This window comes from Syngnathus leptorhynchus, chromosome 5 (genome assembly GCF_054491065.1).
Source record: "Syngnathus leptorhynchus isolate UIUO chromosome 5, UIUO_Slep, whole genome shotgun sequence".
Lineage (NCBI taxonomy): Eukaryota > Metazoa > Chordata > Actinopteri > Syngnathiformes > Syngnathidae > Syngnathus > Syngnathus leptorhynchus.
In genome coordinates this window covers 9,177,844-9,188,856 of record NC_141199.1, presented here as the reverse complement: position 1 = coordinate 9,188,856, position 11,013 = coordinate 9,177,844, and positions in this window count along the sequence as shown.

The window sequence follows — 11,013 nt, the reverse complement described above, 5'->3', positions numbered from 1 at the left end:
GTAATAAAAGAACGTTCATTCCCACGAGACCATGCACCAAAATACAGCTTAGTTTTGATGTTGGTATGCTTTTTGTTTTACTCTCCATCAAATCCTTGTAGAATGACTCAACAGTACTCATCAATCATGTCACTTCCTCCAAAGGAAACATCTACAGAGTGATGTGGTTGGTATTTTGCAACTGAATGGTTGGGTGCTCACACTATTACTGTATAGCCTGCCAGCAAAAGTGTGCACACAGAAACATTTTATGAAGGGAAGCTATAAGACAGCAAATAATCCACCGCGTCGTGACATAAACAATGTTTGTTGACACCAGCATATTGGCAAGAATTCAACTGAGAGCACTGAGACTGAGAACAAAAACAGGCTAAAGGGAAGACAATAAGAAAAGCAAAGAAATAATGCAAGACAGACACTGAGCCAGCTTGTATTTTATCAGCAAGATGTCTTGTGCGAGAGACAGCCATAATAGAATAAAAGATATATTCAATCACAAGCCTTGAACAAACACTGTCATTAACGCCAAGTGTTTGCAATAAATTAGCTGTGATCATCTTGTTGCCAGTGCTAATTCAACTGCAGGGAGCAGCAGAGGCAGACATAACATTTACTTTCAACTGAGCTTGTCTCCAATTAGCTTTTTAACTTTTCCAAAACCTTTCATCCTACTTTTCACAAGGTACCAACAGCCATCTTAACAAACCTGCTTCTTGAAAACGTTGCATACATTTTAAATGCATGATGTATATTTAATGAATTCAGATGAACTTTCTCTTGCTTTTGATGTCTAATGTTTTCATCTCTTTTGCTTGTCAGTTTGACGTGTCCTTGGGTAAAAAAAGGCAATTCTTTTTTTGGTCAAATAAAACCTTCACCACAGTAAAAAACACGAGATGTAAGGTAGAGATTGTTGTCCGAAATGATCACCAACAACTAAACAAGGTATATATAAAAACAAGCACAGTTGCCTCGTATTAGTAATTTTGTTTCCGAGAGGAAAGATGCTTCACCTTTACCACTGCAGGTGAAGGAGTGGAACGTTTCCAAGGAAACATGATTTAATAGAAGAGTACTCCAATCCGATCAGCCTTTGACGGACCACGGTGGATTCTAACTTTATTTCCACCCGTCCTTTCACATCTGTCTGTCCGTTTCGCTGAATGTTTTGAATTCCATAAAGAAAATTGATAAACTTTTATACACATAGCCTGCATGGCTGCAGAAAGGAAGGCTGTTTTAGGCTGCTCAGGAGATGATGGGTGTCTCGCTAAAAATCACAGATGTCTTCACCAGCAGATGCAGAAAGAGGGTCCAAAATGACATTCTAAACATCACTTGCAATTTATAAGTCTCTTCAAACCTTTTCATTCTGCTGCATCCACACATTTGTTGCATAGAATCTTTCTCATTCCAATTGATACTGTCTCTCCACGAAATCGTTTCATTTATACTGTCTTGCTTTGTTCCATTGCTCTTTGTGTGTTTATGCGCATGTAGCAGTAGATTCAATATTCATTAAATGCTCACAGTCTGCTGACCTTTTCCTTTCTCCCTTCTCGAGTCCATACCTCATTTGATTCAATAAGAGACGCTCATTCCCAAAACAAACTTTCATTTACAAATGTATTCCTTGAGGACATTGTTGGGAGAAAAGAAAGGAGACAGGAGACCATAAAGATCCATCGTAAAGATGAGTGGAATATGAAAGTGCTTATTTTACAATATAGGGAAATAAATTAGGTAATCAATTTCTTTAAGGGGATCACATTATATTGCTCAAATAATTTTAAAAGAGAAATGACAGCCTTGTTTGGAAAATGGTGTATAAATTTATATTCCAGCTGATGTTGCAACTACTGTTCAGATCCAATAATTGAAAGAGGAGAACCATATTATTATTATTATATTACAATTTAGGTTTTGTTTTTACTTACAGGACAAACAAAGAAAAAAATGCTATGCTAGTTTTTTTTGTTTAATTATTAGGAGTCACATTCTTTCAGTTAATGACAAAGCCAAGTATGAGAATCTAATTTATTGTGACGTGCTGCTGCAAGCAAATGTTCCTGAAATGAAATTATAATCAAACCTGTCCAACAGATGGTTTGCTGAGACCTTGTACCCAAGATGGCTTTTCAGGAACAACACTTCAGTGACAGTCCTTAACCTTTAAATGAAAACAAGTTATTGAGTTCTGATAAAACTCCTAAAATACACACAGACAGGGGTGGAAGGCTGTCTCCAGGTACCCAACAGCGAACAACTTCTGCAAGTGGAGATCTTGTTGCAATTCCTGATAAACATATTTTGCGCGTGTTGATTTCATGCATCCAGTGATTCAGTTCATGCTTCCGCCACGTAGACCGTGCCTCTCCCGTGCTAAATTTTTAGGTATTGTGAGGAGACACTTCGATTGGCTATGAAGTCAGTCAGCCATGTTCACGCCAACAACGGCGCAAATGTACATGAAAATTTATATTTAAAAAAAAAACAAAAAAACCTCCACCCATGCTTTGACAGGTTTGGTGAGAAAGCGGGTGGACAGCACAAAAATTGAACAATGCCACATTTGCGGTGGGTTGCACCACGGTGAAATATGCTAATTTAATCGTAATAATGGTGAGGATGGAGGGAAGATTATTCTCGATCTTTTTGACCAGTCATAATTATGTCAAGATGGATTTGTAAAATGACACAGGAATGCATCACCGTAATAACACTAAGGCAACTCAGTCACACTTTATGTCACGTTAACATGTCATTTTTGACTCATATTTGGCAGATGAATGAAGACATGATTGAGTTATTCAAGTGAGTTCCCTCTGCAATTTTGATAGTTTTGCTGACTGCAAAATTAACAGATCAAAATGTGCTGCAGTGCAGCCAGGAGCAAGCTCAACTTTGAGCTGCTGAAAAGCAAAAGCAGGAAGAGACATCACAGCATGATGCTTCCGAAAGATCATCGTTGTCACAAAAAGTCTCATTTCAAAAGGCCAGCTGTGGCCCGCAGGCTGGCTATCTGAACCCAATAGTAAAAAAGGTGCTTTTTTGCTTGTTAACTGTTGGAGCCATCTGCTTGTGTTGAACGCTAGCCAAGAGGCATGCAGGTTGGTGAGGGTATGGTGGAAAGATGGAAGCTTATCTTACAGAGAAAAACATCAGAGTCCATCATTGCAAAAAATACATAAAAATCTGCCAAACTCATGTGAGAAAATATGTTATAGTCTAATAAAACCAAGAATGAACTTTATGGATCTTATTCCAAAAGTTCTGTCTGGCGCAAACACAAAACTGCACATCATCAAAACAACACCATATCTACAGGGAAGCATGCTTTTGGCAAAATTATGCTTTCAAGGCAGTTTTTTTTTCAGCTGGAATTGGGGCTTTAGTCAGTGGGGAGGGAATTGTGAAAAATTCCAAATACTAGTCAGGGGCAGCACAAAACATTCAGGTTTCTGCAAGAAGCAAACATCTTCACAGTAATTTCCCTAATTATAAGACATCGAGCTATTTCTACTAGTACTCTTAACAAATATTTCATAGTATCCTTTTTCAGTTGAGCGGGACAGGTTATATGCTGCAATAGCTGTGGTTTTTTTTTTTTTTAATTAAACTTTAATCTTTCTTTAAAATGATCTTGAGTTTCTTGTTCATTTTTGCAGAAACTGACTTTTGAACAAGAATACAAATAATGTTTCATTTGCCAATATGTTGGGGAGTGTTAGTTTTAGTAGTCCCCCATTGAAAACCATGAAGCAAGGTCTTACCCGGGAAATAAATTGTTTTCCAATAAAAGCAAACAGGTGAAATTGCTCTCTGCAATAAGAGTAATACACCATCTAATAGCAGTAACACACTATGGAGAGAGCAATGTGACTGCGATTACCACGGATCGATTTGATAGAGATAACATAGTAGATATGCGGAGCTTACATATCCGCATCATTGATTCAGTACGTCCACGCATGAAGATGTAACGTATTTGAAGGACCAATGGTGAAAGAATGCAGATGTTGATAGAGTTGTTCTTAGTGTCAAAGTGCTTGACAGTGATAGAAAACTGCACAAAGAGCTGTGCTGAAAGTATTTTACTGAATACAGTAGTTGTGAAATGATCGGATTTACTTTTGCATGACTTGTACCTGCTGTAGCACACCGAGCCAGCCGACAGCCGTTGCTACTGTGTGTCTCTCGGATTTCTGAGATGATGGAAATCCAACTAATCTGCTCAGTGTTGGGCCACAGCTTCTGCCAAATATTGAACAGCTGCATGCTGAGCAGCAGACATAGCCTTTACCTTTGTGGGACAGTCGGGAATATTCTGCTACGGGATATTGTCCTTCTAACTTGGTTATAGTACAAAAACACTTTTACAGTACTTAAGCAATTACATAAGTTAATTCTGAAGGGTCACAAGAGAGGTTATAAAACTTACATGGAAATTTCGACTTTTAAACATGAAATATTAAAAAATCAAAATTTAGAATGAGAATTGTTTTGTACTAGAATAACTGAGTGAGAATAAAATCCAAAATAGTGTAACATCAAAAGAAACAGGAAATTAAAAGTCCTTATTGTGAAATGGGTATATATGACAGACAGGCAATTCTTCAGTTGTAATTAGGGCCTTAGTCAAGATATAGGGAATTATAAATACCTTGCAATACCTTTATCTACACAATCCTTAGCTCGACCGCCAAGAAAAAAAAATCAAGAAAAACCTTGTAGAACATCTTCATTTGATCAATTATGGTTCATCAGAAATGGTGTCAGGTGGATGCTGACTCATATTAAGCATGAGTTTGAATGTGATTTCTTAAGTGCGTAGTACACAGCCACTTCACCAGTTATACTGTGCCACCACATCGTCTCAGTTGGTTATGTCTTGTTTTTTTTGTCCTCTCCTCTACTTTTTTTTGGGGGGGGGTGTCAATCGAATTTTACAGAATATCAATCAGATAAATGTTTGAAGCAATTTAAAATTTTCTGGAGCAAGAAGATGTCTTATTTCATTCGAGTGATAAATAACACGAGCAGCGAGCCACTATACCTTTGGTATTTAAAAACTGCAAGAGAGCCCGTGGCTGAGCTGCCAGGTACCGTATAAACAAAGAATACAAGCTGTGCAGCAGCACTCTCTGGGGACCCAAGCAAAAGGAAGTGAAGAATCTAGGGTCTGGGGTGGCCTTGGCAATGGAACAACCTAATGTTTGTTCTATGTTTGGATATTGCTCAATTCACAATGTGAATGAGTTTCAAACATACAACGATCTGACTTAACAAGCCAAACCTCAATAGAAAAATAGAATAGAATCTCGCGTCACAACCAACCGTGTCAAATTAATTCAAGGCATATCGTTGTAGATTAATTGAGTTAATTCATATAGTGAATTCACCACAGACTCTTTAATTAAAGGACCTGATGTTCACGGGGGTTAAGTACTCAGAAAGGATTTATAATTAGGGGATTACGATGGTAATGGTCTTAATAGCCTTACAAAAGTTTTCTGATCTATAGGGGAAACTGGGGCAAGGTGAGTTTCGAGATTCAAGATTCAAGAGAATTCAAGACTTATATGTAACAGGTTTAAATATATATAGAAATTTTAAACATTTTAATGACATATTAAGGTTTCTCTCCATAGATCTATTTTACTGGAACAATGCATGCAAACAATGTTGGAGATTGTTTTTATCTGTTTGAATTGGGAGTGTAACGAAAACGACAAATGACAAACTGAATGGGTTTGTCAAATCATTTATGTTTCAATTCTCCAATCTGACTTTAAATACCATATGCGTACATTTTTTCTTCACCTATTACACGCAGAAACAGATGTTAATTTTAATTTTGATCTTATCTAGATTGTGTATATGGAAGCAAAATAAAACGTCATTTAAATTAAGGTGCAAAATCCAATTTCCGTGTTTGTCCCTCTGTGAAATCTCATCAAATCACATTGTAATATGTTGTGCTTATTTTGTGTTATTCTATTTCCTTTCATCCAGATGTGCATAAAATGAGAGTGACAGAGTTTGACGGTGTAATTATTTTAGGAATTTAGTTGAGAACAGAATTTTGCAATGGTGGCGAACTGGACTGTACCCCATGTCGTTTCATTGCTTTGGAACAAAAAGTGGAAATGTGCTTAATGTCACAGGTTATTGAGTACATATTTATGACTTTCAGTGACATGCATCTCGACGCTCATTTAGGGCTGGGATTTGCGGGCTAGTGGGAATAAAGGACCATGTGGCACAGAGGCCCTGGATGGCTTGCGCATGAGTGTGTTTGTGTGTGTATGTGTGTGTGTGTGTGTGTGCGTGTGTGTGTGTGTGTGTGTGTTGCTTTGGAGCATGGAGCCATCTACTCCCACTGGCCATCTGTACTTGTTGTTCCCCATGCAGGTCGAACATATCTAGCAGTCCTAAGATTAGTCTATGAGCCAACTTACCTAACATGATTACTTGCGGTGCAAAATGAGTACATTAGATACAGAGTTTAATCCATTTTGAGAAAAGAATTTGCTGCTTCTTGAGAAGGATTAAACCATTGTTTGTTTCAATGCAAATATTGAAAGACAGAAAAGCATGTGACAATGACATCAAGGAATTTTCCCAAAAACAGATTGCTTACATATTGCATGTCAAAGCAATGCGGCTCCTGCGGCACATGAGCATGATTTCAACTACCGTCACAAAATTCAATTAAGTTCTTTCTCTTCCTTTTTCTGAGGGGAATCATAGTTTGGGTCTAAAAAATTAAATTGTGTTAATACTTAAGGCGGACTAGCTGTACACAGGTCTGACAAGACATTAGCAGCCCTCAGTGATTTCTCAAGAGGCGCAGTTAGGATTTGCTGAGGGTAATAGGGTTCGTCTTCCAGTAAAATGGCTTGTGCAACAGCCAGCTGACTGTGGGCTTCCTTCAGTGTTTACACCCCCTCCGCCTTGGATGCTGAATATTTGTTTTTGTTGTTTCTCTTCTCCTCTTCTATATATGTGGGCACCTATATAAGTGAATAACTAAATGTAAAGTGAGAGGCAATTAGTCACGCATCACGATACATATTTAAGCTACGCCGACTACCACGTGGACGCTTGACACGAGCCTTTGCTGTTGTACATTGTTATGTATAGAAAACTATTTTGAACTTTTTGTGCTGATTTGACATATAGTCAACTAATGATTAATTCACGACAATGATGTATTTAGTTTAATTGGGCAAAATAAAACCAGTCGTGAAAGCATTATATATTTCTCCGGGCCCTAATTCCGCATTCACTTCCCAGTGAGGACGGTGTGGTGCAAACTAATTAAATGTGCTCATTTACTGCAATCAACCCTGCCTGGTCTAGTGAACTCTCTGCTGAATTCACTTCCCACATACCTGTATTCCCAATGAAATCATATATGACTACATGCTGTCCTTTGTTACGTCATTGAACTCCTGCAATCATATTTTCCCAGCTTCTGTGTGAGAGCGTGACTCGAAACGTGAATGTGCGAGCGCAGCAAACGGCACAGCTCAATTGTATATTCTATTAGGCATATCGCTATCTGCACTACTCTCAAAAGAGATGGTGCAATTATATGCATCAGAGAGTTGCAGTGGAAAGATCTTCATAGGCTTGAATAATGGAACTCAATAAAGACATCATTAGGAAAAGAATCTATCAAATCATTGTCTATTCTACAATGCACGGCATATAAATACATGGGAGTTCATCTTAAGTTTGAGAAGTTGTTCACCTCTTTTCCAACTTAAGAGCATTTTCAGGCCTTTGGAGCTAAATGCTTATTGAGTGTGAGGCAATACTGAAATGGATTGCCTCTGCCTGTCACTGCAAAGGGCCTTACTTTCTCGTGAACCAGTTTCATCAGAAGCCATGAAGCCTGCAAGCCTTAAAATGGAAGGGAAACAAGAATGCAGGCTAACTACACCAGTTTTAAACATTCCCCCTCAAATAAACATCTCCTGACAATTGATGACCAAGGCTATTAGTGCTTTGAATGCGTTCGCAAAAGAAGCAGGAAGAGGAGGAAGCTGGGAGGGAAATAAAAGAGGTTTTAAAAACGGAGGGTCATTGATGGGTCACTGCCGCTGCTCATTAAATTATTAGTGCATTAAAGTGAGAAGGGAATTCTCGCTCTGCTGTTCTCAATATGCAGATTGTTCGTGACTCCACCTCTATGTTGAAAAGCCCACTAATCTAGGTTGGATTCTCAATAAACAAGATGTACTTGCATGGAAATAAGGTAGAGTAATTTGTATGAATGCGATGGAGTTAAGCATTCCACCAAATTTCATTCATGCGGTGCATTGTGTGGTGCATTCTGAAGGTTTCCTATTTGTTGTTTTTGTTCATTGTTTGTGCTTTTCTTACTCAAAATTTGCCTAACAAGAGGAGGCACAAACATGGAACATGAGCGGGAAAAATAATCAAGAATGTATTATAATATATTATTGTTCTTGTGATTGTGATTACTACTTCTTTAAAATGGCCGGATTAAAAATTGGACCAATCCAGGGAATAGGCTCAATTTGAACTAACGTTAGGTAGGATTTCTGTGAAAAATTTCAACCCAAATGTTGTTGTTTGTAACCCACTATTTTTAAGTATGTTGTCCATGTTGTCCATCCATCCATCCATCCATCCATCCATCCATCCATCCATCCATCCATCCATCCATCCATCCATCCATCCATCCATCCATCCATCCATCCATCCATCCGTTTTGGGGATGCGGGAGGAAAGCCACGCACGCACGGGGAGAAAATGCAAACTCCACACTGGGAGGGCCGGAGATGGAATCGAACCCACAACAAACTGTAAGGCAGACGTGCTAATAAAACAGGGTAATAATAATAAATATAGTTATTGCAATTTCTTAACAATTCCACTCTTAAATTATGAACAGTATATCTGAATTCAACATGAACAAAGTGAAATTGTTTAAAGCCAGACATCAAAATAAGCCATCAGTGTGCATCCTGCATTGTGCTGCACTTGTAATGTTTCGAATTGCTTACAAGACAACAAATAAAGTAACAGCTGTTGGAAAACTGCAGTTGTGTTTGGATTTTTTATTCCTTCATTACCCTCAGCTGATTGTGCTACAACCCATGCAGGTAAACAATTTAGCTAACCCTTGTATGTAACAGTATAAAGAGACTTCAGTATTTTATCCAGGATTTGCTGAGAGAAGAAACACAGCGAAAGAAAACAAAAATCAGCATGCCCCTGTAACTGTTCACAATAGCAGCACACAATGCCTCCTTTTGTTTCTGTTAGATGCTGATGAATTGAGGTAGGTAGAAATGACGTGGACCTCCAATATTAGAAGGTGCTTTCATGCACACCCAACATCTTGCCTTTGGTGTTTGTGGTGATCTATCCATTTTTCATGTCTTCATACATTATTTACACACCACAATGGTCCCCCTTGTTGGTGTTTCCATGGAGAATGTATTAAGAAGCAAAACTGGAATGAGTTGCCTCACATATAACTCATTCTGAAGCCTTGATCAAAGTACATTAGTTTCCAGCTCAGCGTCAATAATTATATTTTTGAACTTGGATTAGTTGTGGCACGCAAATGATGGTTAGAATGGTATATTGTAGTAAAATGTATACTGTGAAGCTTGAATGGTAAAAACGGCTAGGGCAAACAGCAAAATTATACTTTATTAGGTACAATAGATCTACCGACATCAATAGATTGGTATTAATTCTCATTTTGGAATATTTCTTTATTGAATATTCATCATTATATTTGTATAAGTATTATTTTAGTAACTTTTTTTTTTTTTACCTTAATGGTGAGTGCAATCTCATGTTTCCAGATTGTGCAAGTGTACCAAAATGTTTGGGTCAATGAGTGTACACTAATCACATGACTAAGGGCATGTATGATCCTTCTGGACAGACAAAATTCTCGTGGCTGCTATTCATAATGTCAAATGGTGCTTGTGAATAACAACATCACGTTTGATGGCGAGCTATTGTCAATTTTGTGAGTTCTTTATCTCCGGAGAACATCAGCTTTCCTCAGGCCTGCACATATATATCACTGTCTCTCTATCTTCAAGATGCATGGGTGCTCTCAAAGAGAGTGTGTGTGTGTGTGTTTTGTGGTTCAACTTCAGGATGCATCATTTGTCTTATTCAACACCTTCAGCAATTACCTGAGGGACACTACACACTGTGCATGCACTTCCTTCCTTCCTTCCGTGTGTGCGTTTTGTTGATTCTGAGTAATGTAGTGTGTGTTGGGGATGCAGATTTTTAAAAAGTCATAAAAAATGTTGCGCTAAATATGGCCAAGACTAGACGAGAGCATCTTTTTGAGCTTCCTAAACATCATAAGGGCCATCAATTACCTGGAGAGACCATGTAATGAAACATCTGTCCTCTATCTTTTGTTGTCTTCAGACATTATGTCTTCTCCCTTTATTTGCTCAAGTCACTGATCCCTTCATGCATGAGGTCTTATCAAAATCATGCTTTGTTTCAAATTTGTTCCCACTCTTCTGAACATTAGACCTCTTTAATGAGCTCGTGAGCGAACAAAGTTTTTTCCCAAGTACTGGAGAAATACATACGTAGAGCGAGGTAATTAGATGTTATTGATTTTGCATTATGGTGCTGTTTGATTTTGTTTTATTATTGAAGTTAGTTTAATTAGGTCTCTTGTTGTCTAATCTTTTGCTTCAAGCTGCTTTTCTCCGCTTGGGTTCGCCTGTTGAGCCATTTGCAAGCATACACACATCTGTTTCCCTGATACAGGTTATAAAGTTGCTCATCTGGTCACTGTGAGCCCCCGTGGTAGCTTGAGAAACAATACACAGTGTGTGCTTGTTTGAGTTGGAGAAAGGGCAGAGAGAGCATTACATAGCAAGAAGGTAGGTATGAAGTAAGAAAACGAAGAAAGGTTCTAATCGAATGAGGTTGAGAAGGTTCATGCCCTTGAAATATCTTTATCTATGGTCCCTTGAGAATGAT